Below are 14,039 nucleotides of genomic sequence, written 5' to 3'. Positions count from 1 at the left end.
TGTCAAATGAACTATTTTACTTGCTAGCGATTCATTTGGCATCTTGGCATGGCATCTTGCTCTGCCATTAAGGATTTTAACCTATTATCCAGCCAAGGAGCATAATTATTCCTGGCCGTGGGCTTTCGTGAAGGTTGTTTATCAGCTAAATTGCTCATAATAATGTTACAGCTGCAATGAGGATCTGATTCTTTAGAAACCTCTAATAATTGAACTTTTCATATAATAATGATTAACTTGTCTGTTTGAATGACCTGTGATAAAAAGATCGTCCAAATTACTTTAGGCAAATTGTTATTGTGGTGTGATAATTCACTAATCCAAACCAACTTTAAGTAATATTTAAGATACAGCTACATTGATACAAAAAGCTTGGATAAGGCAAAAGTTGGGAGGGAATCATACAAAAATAGCTGCAGGCTTCAGTGTATCAGTACGCCCAGATACATTTATGACATATGCATATCTTTCATTTCTTCCTATCCATAATCCTTAAGATTTTAGTCCTGGTTGATTTGGTTACTTGTGGTGGCAGCAAGTGTGTTTTAATAATACATGCCCAAGAGTGTCTTTCAAAAAATGGTAAATAAATTGACCATTGAGGGAAGCATACATGCCTTGAGTGGATGCAACAGAAGAAGAGCAACTCATCTATCTGTTTACTCACTTATTTAGCAGCTGTTCAGACCAAACAGCCCTATGTTAAAACATTTTTGCTAGACAACCCTGAAGCCCTTTCTGTTGACCTCTCACCTGCGCAGCCGGACTGGCCTCATTCAAATGAATGAGGAGGCTGCGTTTTTTTCACTTTTCATTGAACTAAATGCCAACGTCACAAAGACAATGTTAACATACTAGGGGTTTAACGGTTCTGAAACCGAGACTGAATCTGCAAAGACCTGCCCTAATCCAGTCGTTGTTTATCTGCTGTAGCATGCTAGTAAGGACGCTCTGATTGATCGGCCACCGGCCATTATTGGCCAATATTCGTTATAAATAGTTTGATCGGTATGAGCCGATCAGATGACGCAATGCCACCCAGGTGTATTAATGGCCAGCAAACCATTTTAGCGCGTGAGAGAGAGAGACGTTAACAGGTATTACGTTAGAAGATGCGGACACAAGGACACTGTGTATATTTTCCAAGCATGGACCAAGTTAACACATTGGTTTCGATCGTTCCAATAGGCTACGTCATTAACAACAAGCCCCCTCCACATGCGGCTCCCCTGCTGCTGTAAAAATGGAATCACTGGTGAAAAACTCCAAAACGGGAACTGTGTTTTTTTGGCCGACTTTATAAAACACACTGCTGACCAAGAAAGTCAATAGAGCAGACACATACAGCCTGTCTGCCCCTGTATGATACAGTGAGAAAGAAACAGAAAGAGGCAGGTGTGTGTGCATTAATGAGACAGAGGTGTAGGTGTGTGCGCGTGTAGAGAAAAGAGAACTGAAGGGAAAAGCAAGGTGAGAAGATTAAAGTAGTGAGTGTGAGTAAACACTAAAATAAGGTGGAGAATTAAGTAGAATTTAAATGATGAAATAAGAAATAACCTACTAGAAATAGAAAGAGTTCTTCTCCCCACAGTGTTCAGGCAGCCTCTCACTGCAGATTTGGACCTTGCCAAAGCAATAACTAATGCTATAGGAGTGTTTATCGCTGCAGATATGCGGCCATACTCGGTCGTAGAGAATATAGAATTTAAGCATATGGTCTAATTAATAAAAGTGCTTAAGCCCCACTACAGTGTGCTTTCACATGTGAATTTTAGTCTGTCTGTTGTGCCTGCCCTGCATAAACGAGCGCAAGCATCAGTTGTTCAGGAATTATCAACTGGTCTTACAATGGAGCATTACTGACATTTGTGTTATTCATTTTGTCAGTATTTGAGTGCATTAACTGTTACAGTAAGAATCTTAGCCAATGAGCCACTGTTTAAATTTTTCAAAATAAATGAATAAAATGTTTATTTTCTGCATTTTTTTGTTTTCCCTGCTGTACTGAAAACGTACCAAACCATGATCCCCAAACTGGCTGTTATTAAAAAAAGCAAATAAATTAAATCAAATATAGGGTTCTCTACATTATAAATCTTATGGATTACAATTACAATTTAAAACTAGAAAGAAAGTTAGTAACTATGTTATGTTACTAAGGTACCACCACTTCTAGTTTGTTACAGAAACATATATTTACTTTATTTAAGTTTGCAGTGGATTTGTATTGGACTTATATTTCTGTATGCACTGGGCCACTGCATGTACAACCTACATATGGTAGGATGGTATTGAAAACATGATGAGCACCGTCACCTCAAGATTTTTTTTCTAACCTTAAAAAATGCACTGCTCCACACAGTACAGTCTATACTTTTATAATAGCACATATAAATATGACCTGTTGTGAATAGGTGACTTAATTCTACTTTTTGCTATGAATCAAGCAATATCTTTGTAATCAACAAGGATATTCCCTGGTAGACCACTTGAAGAACAACGAAACCTAGAGTAACAATTCCATTACTACTAGACCTTCTAACACACTGGCTTGATCTTAAGAATCTCAGGTTAGTCCACACAGGAGCTGATAAAAGCCTTTCTGTCTCACCTCAAGGAACATGCTCTCGTAACTCTCTCAGGCACAAAGTTAAAGAAAAAAACGAATGTAAAGCTTTTCTGCTTCCATTCTCTCAGAGACACATACACTTTCAGACAAGAAGAACTTTCAGAGAAACTCTATGGTAATTCAGACTAACATGGGAACTCAAATGGCCGGGAGGCTGTTACTGCTGACACCGCCACCAAATGAGGCCCCAAATGCGGCATTGTAATTAGTTGCTGTCCGTGTGACGTGCTCATTAATGTGCATATTACACCCCTCTCCCCCACCTTTCCCAATTCTGAGGAGGTAAACATCAACAAATTCACAAGGTGTCGAGGGGTTGGCTCATTAGCTCAACCATAAATGACAGCAGACATAAATGTAGAGATCAGAGAGCTAATTTTTAGAGCTTCACAAATGTTATGTTAGATAGGCGCATGGATAAAATGTTTACTGTAGAGAATATTTCTTAAAAAACTGATTAATTGGTTCATGCATGGTTCTTCTATTCAAATGGAATAGCTGTCTTAATAATCAGCATCTTCTCTGACACTTTTGGCCTGCTGTTTTCTTTAATTTAGATTTGTGGAAAACAGACTTCCTGCTCTACTTACAGCTCCATTGTGTCTTAACGCCAGATGGTTTTGCTTCTGTTTACATCTGCCTCACTGTTTTCCTGTATGACATTGTTTTATAAAAGCTAACTAAATAAAGCAGCAGTTGTGTCAGTGTTTTGGGTTTCACAAATCTAAATAACCATTCCTTGGCAGGATTAATCGATAAGAGCATGCACACATTTTAGGTATGTTATCCATGAAACTTTATTGTATGGAATTTCAGACTGTGGCCTGAGTAAACTGTAACATTGAAAGCCCATTGTGGTTGAGGGTATCTACACCTTACAGGCAATTCATTTCTCTTTGTCTAAAAGAAGAAAGGGGGTGCAATTTCTGCAAGTAATTGCTGATGTTAATCACAGTCATATTTGAGAGAGGGAAGAACCTCTGCCATTCTTTTAAGCAAGCAAGGCCAGTGGTCAGCTGCCCCTTAACCACAAAGAGCTATACTGACTAATTACTGCAGTCCAGCTGCCTACACTCTGGAGCACTCTCCCAGCCTCTTTATCTGCGCATTTCTTTTCTAGTCTCTTCTGTAATCACTGTCAGTCCTTATCCAGTTGGGTAAGACCATTATGCTTTCTTAAAATCGTGCCTCTGCCAGATTGTCTCTGCATGATATGAATGTAGTTGTTTTGAATTCAATCCAGTAGAAGTGACTGACCAGGTGGTAGCATATTTGCACAAGATTGCACAATTAATCTGACTTCATATTGGAAAGTCTAATTATATCTCTGTATTTGTGGAGTGTGTACAAGATCTACAGTAAATAAAGGCAGTCATAAACCATGCCTCAACATAGTGCCTAATTCAAATGAACTTCTTTGCTTAATAGGCAAAAGGTTGCAACCAGAGCCATTACTTGAGCTGCACATCAGCCAGAAAGTGGCCTGTCAAAGACAAGAATACTAATTTTACTTAGTTTTCAATGATTTGAAGCCCATTTCTCAGTAATATTCAATAGAAACACCAGTAGAGGTCTAAAGATGAAATACTGCTGATGTGAAAGGGGGGCGGGGGGGCAATCTGGCAGGAGTCCACTGCAGCTTTTAAGAGGGGGCCAGCATCACACAATTTGTTCCTAGTTCCAGTCACTATCCATCTAAGCTTTCTAACCAATTCAGTTCCCTGCATTGCCATGTTGCAGAGCAACAGTATTGATTCTTTTGTTTCCATTTTTTAGCTTTCCTTTACTGAGAACTCTCTCTCAGCTGGTGACCAATATTCCTGTCCCTTTCTTTTTTTTATATTCAAAATAGTGCTTTCATCTAAGGACTAAACCAACTTTTCTTGTGTAGACTGATTCTCCTCCCCCACAGTTGAGAAAAATCTTGTTTGAATGACAGCAACCAATGATTCCTGAAGGTCATTACCTCCAGATGTTAAACCTCAACCTGTGTATTGTTAATGTACAATAAAGTAAATTTAAAAAGAAACAAAAAAAATCAGATCTCTTTAAGATTATCAGATTTGGTTTAGTTTTGTTAGAATATGTGGCTTCAGTTGAGGGACAAAAATTAGTTTGGTAAATTGTATTGTGTTTCGTGCATGTTGTGCCAGGAAATACATATAGGTTAAAACCAATCAGTTTCTGAATATATAATGAATGAATATAATTCAAACAACAGTATCATTATTACACTGTCGTCCAAAAAGCTTTTTGGAAGCACGACCATTGGTCTACCGTTGAGCTACGCCAGTCAGCTGTGTCCCAACATCCTGAAAGCAATCTATATAAGATCCACTCCCTCCAAGCACTTGGAAAGCTCACTTAAAGACATCAATACTCTGGGAAATGAGACACAGAGCAATGGCTTCGGAGACTGAGAACTTAGACTGAGATGCCCTTACATCTTATTTAAGGTGTTGCTGCTCAATGCAATAGAGTTCATTGAGTGAACTGCTTTCTCTCTTGTTAAAACATCAAACTGCACATGATGCCAAGCCAAAAGGCAGCAATAGGGAAAAAGCAAGACAGGTGAACTGCTCTTGCTAAATGAAGTGAATGCTGCAAATGTTATAAACAATTGGAAATCTTCTTATCCATTTAATTGAAATTATCCAGACATTTGGCTGTTTCACGTTACCATCAACTACAGTGTTTTAACATGGGGCTTTCTCACCATAATGACAGGATATAACCTTTGAGTTCATTGCTGGTTGAGCCAATTGTGTGTGGAACTGTATTCAATTTGTCCAATATTCCCACAAAATAGAACTTGCCCTCAACAGTCTGTCAGCATTGTTGATAGATGTTGATAGAACAATGTGCTTCAATTAACTCAAACCTCCAAAATTGAAAAGCTTTTTCCCTCCCCTGTTCACAGCCGAAGATATCCAGGAGTACATGAGGGAAGGATTAATCCTTATGTTGAATATTCAGATAATGTTCCTGCCTCTCTCCTGGAACATTGCACTGTCAATCAAATGTCAGCCATTCAGTCCTTGCTGTCAAACCCCCCTTATTGCCTTGGCAACAAAAACGCCAAAAACAGGGAATACAAATCAACTTGCATTAGAAAGACAGAGGAGGGACTTGGAAATAGCTGAACGAGTCAGTGATAAAAGTATCACAGATTACTCATGACAAACGGCCTTATAATCTATCAATTTCCAATTCTAACTAAAATTGATGCAGTATAAAAACACTAGGGCTTTGGTCAGCCTGCAGGCAAATCAGATTTGTTTCTCAAATCAGATCTTTAAGACTGTCCGCATTGTTATTTGCAAGTGATCAGGTCAGATTTGTTTGTCCAGACATCACCAACCTATCTGCGTGGGTTGCGGTGGTAACAACGTAGGCATCAGTAACTACGTACGCTATGGAGATCCATCATCTCGTCCTCCAAGCACTCACAGTGTCAAGTCGCAGTGCAGAATTCCTCCATCACACCAGACAAACTCAGCGACGCAGGAGTTCTGCACCGCGACATGACAGCGCGTAGCATGGATTCAGCTCAGTCGCTCCATGGATGTAAGAGCAGCCATGAGCCGCTCTCATGCACTTCCGTCACTCTGGATTGGATGTCGTCGTTGTGTGCAGCATTGCGAGTGACGCAAAAGGCACTTTGAAATCCTACTTTAGTGGCCAGAGCGTCCGGACTGAGACACATCTGTAGAAATCTGATTGGAATCACATTTCCTCCAGATGTGGCTTAAAACCGATTTGCAAAAATCGCATTTCGTGTTTTCGGATGTCCAGGCTCATGATTTCTCAGATGAGTGATACAGTGATAACAGACATAGTACAGTACAGAAATGTGTCTCAGTGGGTGATTTCAAAAGTTGCTATCTACATATTGACGTACAACCCAACAGGCAAGAGAGTTCTGCTACACTCTGTCAGTAGCATAGAGAGACACTGCAGCATCAGCACCTCTAACATCTGAGAGAAAACAACAGCGAGCATGAGCCGTGAATAATGCCGTGTCAGATCCATGAGATCAATAATCACTTCCCTCGCACATTCAATCCTAAGTTACTGCTGAGAACAACTGTCAATGGCTCCAACTTGCTCTCAACAAACTACACTTTCATGTGTTAAGTCCATTTTGGCAAACATTGTTATCAGGTGGTTCATGATGCACAAATAAACTGATAAACAGATCAACCCAAAATAAAATTAAAAAGGCAAATATTCACTTTCACCGCTATAAGTAAAGGAATCTAAACTAATTTTTAAAGGTGAGGATGTTAACGAGGATAAGTATGAGTCGGCATCGACATCTTGATTTTCTGGCCTCTGGCCCCTCTCCTTTTCTCATGCCACAATAGTCTTTATCTGCTGCTTACAGCTACTGTAAGTGGCAATGTAAAGTCTAACCCTATTCAGGCTTCCTGTTGATCTGCATACCATCTAATGCATCCTTTCATGCTCTGCCACCTTCTCACCCCATGGCATGATGCTGCTGACTGTCAGACTGGAAGAGCCTCTGATGTGGCAACTTATGCTCTACAGCTGCTGCTGGACCCCTGGTGGGACTAAGGTTGGAAAGTGATGATGATGTGTTGAGAGAAAGAGAGAGAGAGAGAGAGACAGACTTTACGCAACACACAGGTTTAAAAGGGGAAGGTATGCAGCAGGTGGTATCAAACAGATTTGTTGTCAGTGTTGGGCTCCAAGGTAGGCTCCAAGGTTTTAGATGTTTTAGAGGTTTTAGATGTTTAGAGGTTTTTTTATGACTTACAACAACTTTATTACAACATGTTAAAAGTAACATCAACTTTTTTATTTCTATGCGTGCCTGTGAGAATAATGTGCATAATGCAAAACCTAGCAATACCTAATCCTGACTTTGATCTTTTGACGAAACTGATCTATGAAGGTTTCTATGATGTCTTGTATTGTCTTCACCGAGTTCAGACATACTCCACAAAAAAATGGTTTTCTTCGACAAGATTACAACACCAGACAGGCCTGTCTGTATCTTGCTGCTGCCTTTTTGCTTGTGCCCGGGCCTTCATTAAACCTATCTCAAAGAAAAATGTAAGATCTCGGTCTTCACTGAGTGCACAAAGGCACGTGTGCCAATCCAGAGACAGAAAAACAAGTTGCATCATGCATCATGGAACAACAGGGACACTTAAGTGAAATGCTGTAGGAAATGTAAAACAAGTACTTCTCAGACAGGGACAAGCCAAGCACGGTATGGGGTCTTTGATCATTTTGCAATGTGAATCACACACCACCCATTTAGAAACCATTGTCAGTATTGATTACCTCACCTCCTCTTGAAAAAGGTACTTAAACTGGACCTAATCAGCCATACCAAGCCATTTTTTTCAATGTGATCTGGATGAGAAAAGGTAGACAACTAATGCAGTGCATCCAAAATGTACCACTTCAGCCTGTCATTATTTACTTTGAGAGGATCACTATGAATATTAATCTTATGGCACCTTCTCTTTGCTTTCACATTAGACATTGTGATCAGTGCATTTTTTTCATGAAAAAATCCTGTCATGACACAGTCTAATTCAATAGTCTCTGGGAACAGGAATCTGCACCCGTTTAATACACTTAAATAACTGCAGTAAAGCTGTGGGCAGGCAAGGAGTGATTCCCATCTGTTATCTTGTCTACACCCTTACTAAAGTAAAGCAGCTGTGATTCTGCAGCACAACAATCCCGTCCAAAGTAAAATTCCATATAAATTAGCACAAAATGTTCTAGCATTGTTCAATCAGACCCAACCCTAGAAAACCAAGGAAGATGATTAAAAATGCAAGTAACTATAGAAAATAAGGTTATGTAAATCAATATGGTTAAACCTAAGTAAGGAGTGTTCTCAATAGCAGTGGGAACTACATTGATTAATTGAAACAATCCAACCTGAACTCAACAAAACATTAGATTTATAAATTACAAATATCAAATACAAATTATAATGATTAGTGGTATTCCTCTGTGAAAGGATGTACCACTAGATCTTCCTCCATTTTAAGATACAACCCGCTCTATTTAACTGCCTGATGAGATTACAGAAGGTGGATGGCAGCTGTGTGTGGTGTACAGGCTGGTAGCGTCGAAGGTAGCCAGCAGCGGTATTGCCCCCTGCTGCCGCTAATCTAAAATACAGAACACAAATGTTGCTGCGCGGTGGCCGTTCGCTGGAAGCACCTTTAATCCCACCGAGAAAAGGTACTTGTTCCAGTTCCAGTTACTAAACTGTGTCAAGCTAGAGACATCTAGAATGAGTTTATATAAACATGTTGGCAATATCACTGTTTTCTGCTTCTTCAATAGATAGGGATAACATGTATATTCCTCTATTAAAGAATAGCTTATTAATTTAAAAACCACTGACAAGCATGCATCTAGAGCTAAACTAGTCTACATTTGTTCACATATGTTGGGCAAAGAGTAATGTACTGTCAACTAAATAGAGAGTTTTAAGATACAGAATATTCTGGCGGTATTAGCATCTTGACACCTTAAAGTGAAGTCACCTCAGCCTCAAGAAATCTTTTAATAGAATCCTCAAACACTGAAGGGTTTGACTTAGATCATCAAATAAACAGTTATTTGCCCCAATTTTAGCTGTTAAAATAAATCACATTTATTTTATTTTTTATCCATATCCACTTTGGCATCAAAACATTTTGTTGGCAAGTAACTTGATTTGTTAGCTTTCAAGTCACTATCTGGACTAAAATCACATACACTGCAACTATACTTCAGTCAATATCTGTGAAAATGAACCTGAGGTCAATACCAAAAATAAAATTTAAAGAATCAGGTTTTTTATTTATTATGTTAACACATAACTGTTTATTGAGCTGCTGAGAGATTAATGGTTGCGCTCATACAGCAAAATTAGCTTTGTTTTGCATTGTTGAACATTCCCTCTTTTGCCTTTCACTAATCTAACCTGATCATGTCCAAGATAGTAGCAACAACAAATATTTCAAATGTGATTTTCTTTGAAATGTGGAACATACATTTCTGTTTGCACCTCCATTCTGTGTTCCACACTCAGCATTTCATATGTCTTCGAAGACTCACAAGCTGTCTGAAATGCTACAGTTGGTATAGATCATTTTTACTGTCATCACAATACTAGTAACTGCAGGCTAGTAACAGTGCCGTCTGCTTCCATTTCGTCACTCTCCCCAGAGCTATCAGGTTTTTACTAGATCCCCATAAACCTCAGGCAACATTTCCACCCTGTCTTTGATTAGTCGTATTGGCAATTAAACTAAAACAACCCGCTCATGTCTTTAATAAAAACAGTATCAATGTAGTTACCACTTATACTGTTTAAAAAAGGAAAAAAATTGATAATTAACATGATAATTAACAAGGGACTCTGCAATAATTGCCGACATCATGCTCCATTGCTTTCCGTTCCACTGTGCCATGTCCTCCCCTATAATCTCGCCAGTACAATTTGGGACTGCTGAATGGGCACAGTAGTTGGCATGGAACTGTGAGCTGCTCTTATCATGTTAAGCACAATGACAGGGATTGGTGCAAGAGAACGGCTTTAATGATTCTGGATTTGTGCCCCTGGGCTGCAATCACCCTGACCAACCCTTGTATACCCATGCTTAGCCCTAGGGCCGCAAGTGTTTGTGCCTCCATTTTGAGACCGCCTTTGAACAACAAACACAGAGCTCTTACATCACTGTGTGCAACACTGTAATGTAACATTCATAAAATGTGTCTCTAAAAATTTAAGGGCATCTGTGCAATATTTTGGTGTAGGGCATTGTGCAATAGTCTTGGTGTGTATGTTCTGATGTTTATATATCTGTGTGTGATGCTGCATATGAACTGTAGTTTGATTGTACATGTGTACTGCTACGAAGGGAGACAATAAAGCCTAATCTATTCTAATCTAACTGAGGTAACCCTACTTTAGAAGTATACTTACTAGTATTGTGCAACAATAATTCTACAAGATTTTGTTGTATATTAGGTGGCACAGAATTACTACTCCTACTACCATATTTTCAATGCCACAGAATGACTGTGTACAGCGTTTGGCTGTCCTAAATACTGTAGATTGAAAACCTTGAAGAGGGGTGTACAGTAACACATCAGAGCTTCATTAGTTCTTTATCACATAGTAGATTCAAAAAATTCAATTCAATGATTCAATGTGAAAAGAACAGTGTGTTCTGCTGGCCTATTTTGAAAAGCCACCCACAGTTTCACCCGCTATCAATGCACCGTGAGTCTGTATATAGCATCTTCAAGAGGGAATCTGACATACTGCAAAGATGCAAAATGTTTTTTCAATCATATCACAGTCCCTGCAGTGTCCAAACTGCCTCTCTTCCTTACAAAATACGTATAGATAAACAAGAAGACGAAGGCAAAAAGAGTCAGGTTATCATCTTGGTTTCCACATACATTTCTCTAAATGAAAGGCATTCTTTTCCGAATAGCTTTTCTTTTAAGCAGGTAGTGTCTGGCACTCCTTGACCTGTGTCTGTTCATAGCACTGAGAATATTCATAGCCAACACGTGGTTATCAAAATCTATAACAAGCCATGCATGAAGCCCTGCTGTTTTTCCTGAGGAACACATTTATTCATGCTAATAGAGACACAAAAGATTAACTTACCATACAGGAACAGAGGCAAAGAACATGTCTGCTTTCTGCCAGGAGGGCCGATAGGTGCCTACACAGATTCAGTCTGAAACACAAAAAGAGAAGACTTCTGTAAGGACACGCAATAATGACTTATGTTATTCCACAAGACAAACACATTTGGAATGTCAGCATGCAGGAAGCTTGTGTCATTCACTCATTGTGCTCTACGTTACATTGGATAAGAGCATCAGCTGGATGCTTAAAACATAGATGTAAATCCTAGACTTTATATCTCTCATTTATGCTTCCCTGTATATTAAGGGACAGAGAGCATTATTAACACAGTACGATATAATATAAGCTTGCAAAATGTAATTTCAGTGAGTTTATTGATTTATTAAGAGATAATATCCTGCAGGACCTTTAAAAGACATTACAATATGATTCAATACTTCTGAACATGCTGGTATATAGATCCCAGAAACATACTGTAGCTTCAATTTGCAAAAATCAGATATATAGCCCTAGTACTGAGTAGCACAATCCAGCTTCAAAATCATTTGTAAGTGGTATAGTATTTTTTCACAGGAAATTAGTAAATGGAAATGGCCTTCAACTGGAGTTGGGGTTGGGTGATATGATGACAATATTGGATTTATAGGATTTTTGTGTCAATGTGATGAAATACCTTAATTTGTCAGGTATTTCAGTCACTGGATTAGCCAACAAGAGATAATGATATAAAACAACATTGATGAAAATGTGTATCCATATCGCCCAACCTATCTGAAATTACATCATCAATCCACTTTATGAAAGAAGCGAGTCTCATGCATATTTTGTATACATTCATTGTACACATGTACATAGACTGTCAGGCGTTTTACAAACAACACAAAAAGCACATGTCATTTCAATTGAATTGCTTTGCCAGTTGTTTTCCCATAGGAAGACACAGCAGCACTGGGTTGGCTTCTACTGCTGTCAACCTGAAGCACTTTAAACACTACAAATATGCCTCTGCGTAGCAAAACTCCCCTGTCATTTTCAATGTTAAAACAATTTACACTTACTGTGGAATGTTTAACTTTAGTTAGGAAAAAAATCTAACAATGATGCAGGTTTGTGGTGCTCATTTTTACCCAACATTCCAATTCTTAACTTTTGTATTTTTTACTATAATATGTATATTATATTTGATGAGATTGTGTTTGACTTGAAGAAAAAAATAACAAGTACAGAAAAACCTCAATCTGCCATTCACTGCATCTCTGCCTTTCTGACAGCAAGGTTTTGAAATAATGAGATCTCTGGCATGGTTTACCCTGAAAGGTATGAGCCAGCAGAAATGGGGATGACAGGAAAAGTCAAACAGCCAAGACAGTTTTTAACATGGAGCCATCTTAATGATTGCATCTAGGCCTACTATTGGTGTGAAGTAGTCTTCACACTCTGAAAGTCTAACCGCTATGCTGTCTGTTTTAATCACGGCCTTGTGCCGAAGTTTTCAGGTGAAAGATAGAGATGCTGACACCTTTTTTCTGGATCTGCTGGATCATTCTGGCTCTTCTTCATAAAGGGGGAAGAATAGCACTGTCCTGGAAGGGGATTTGGGTGGAGTAAGGCTGATAGGCCGAGGAGAAAGAGAAGGAGAAGAGGGGGATGAGACACCGCTGGGAGGAAATCTTGAGTATGCCAAGGTCAGCAGAACTCTCACTATGAAATGAAACTCGGCCAAACACACACACAGAAACACAAACAGGCAAACACAAACACACACACTTACACGAAGCAACCCACTGCCCATATTAGCTCTTCCCTGAAGACAACCTGCTGACAACTGCTAAATTACCACTGGGCTCACACTTGGCTATATGTGCCTGTACACCTACGCACACAAACACACACTTTCTGTAGCTCTCTCTTTCGTATCATTACATTGGTCTCTAGTCATTTTGAGATCTTCCGCTTTTCAGATATTTGGGCTATGAGTGCAAGCTGTCATGTGTCATGTGACAACTGGCACTCACGGGGGCTGCTAGTTCACCCTTTCTCTCCTGCCTTTGTGAGAGTTACCTCAGTTGATGACATATTTGTTGGAATCATGAACTAGGCTTGTTGTTGGAGAATTACTACAGTGTTGGTTATTTCACCCAGAACACCAGCAAGTATCAGTGTTACAAACGCCTTTCCTTTGGCTACTTTGAACAAATGCTTTTAACAAAAACTTGGCTGTGGTTGTATGTTGTGTTTGCTGAATTTACTGGGTATTTCAGAAAATAGATAAATGATAGTAGGGACAGTGCAAAGAAAATTTCCGGTTTCCATCAGCTTCCTCCTCCACACACTAAAAATTATTGGCTTGACTATTATGGAAGGGTGAAAGGAAATACATGATAATTTATAAAAAGGTACTGCATATAGACGTATTCTGTCATAGGGGAATGGGAACATGTTTTTAAAAGAAAAAACAGCTGCTCAGCTGTACATTCCACTTTGTTGTACGTTCTTGCATAACTCAAGGAGAAAAACAGAGCATACAACTGCTACTACAGTTCAGTGTATGTAGAATATGTCCAAACTATTTCGGCATCTTGCTCGATAGGAGATTGTGATGTTACATTAATTCCTTCTCTATGAGTGAATTTTAACTTTACTTTTGACTACACCTTGTTTTACTGTTGGGGTTTGAGGCTCACAAATCACACATTATGCTATCATCTTCCTTCCCTTTAGCAAGACTACAAAGGGTGTGATAGGATGCACACTCCCGAC

General features: G+C 39.1%; 1 protein-coding gene across 9 annotated transcripts in view; it reads right to left on the bottom strand.

The window, feature by feature from the left end:
- lingo2 (leucine rich repeat and Ig domain containing 2) overlaps positions 1–14,039 on the bottom strand; it is a 215,139-nt gene that overhangs the window by 156,489 nt on the left and 44,611 nt on the right. For 8 of the 9 annotated variants that reach the window (XR_006378949.1, XR_006378948.1, XM_044205720.1 and 5 more), the window contains one exon: positions 11,295–11,367. The gene's annotated coding sequence lies outside the window, so the exon portion shown is untranslated. Of the gene's footprint in view, positions 1–11,294; positions 11,368–12,798; positions 12,890–14,039 lie in introns of all 9 variants that reach the window. The other variant, XM_044205719.1, reaches the window with a different exon arrangement.

Source organism: Siniperca chuatsi, linkage group LG8 (assembly GCF_020085105.1).
Source record: "Siniperca chuatsi isolate FFG_IHB_CAS linkage group LG8, ASM2008510v1, whole genome shotgun sequence".
Classification (NCBI taxonomy): Eukaryota; Metazoa; Chordata; class Actinopteri; order Centrarchiformes; family Sinipercidae; genus Siniperca; species Siniperca chuatsi.
This window is presented reverse-complemented; position numbering and strand designations above follow the sequence as displayed.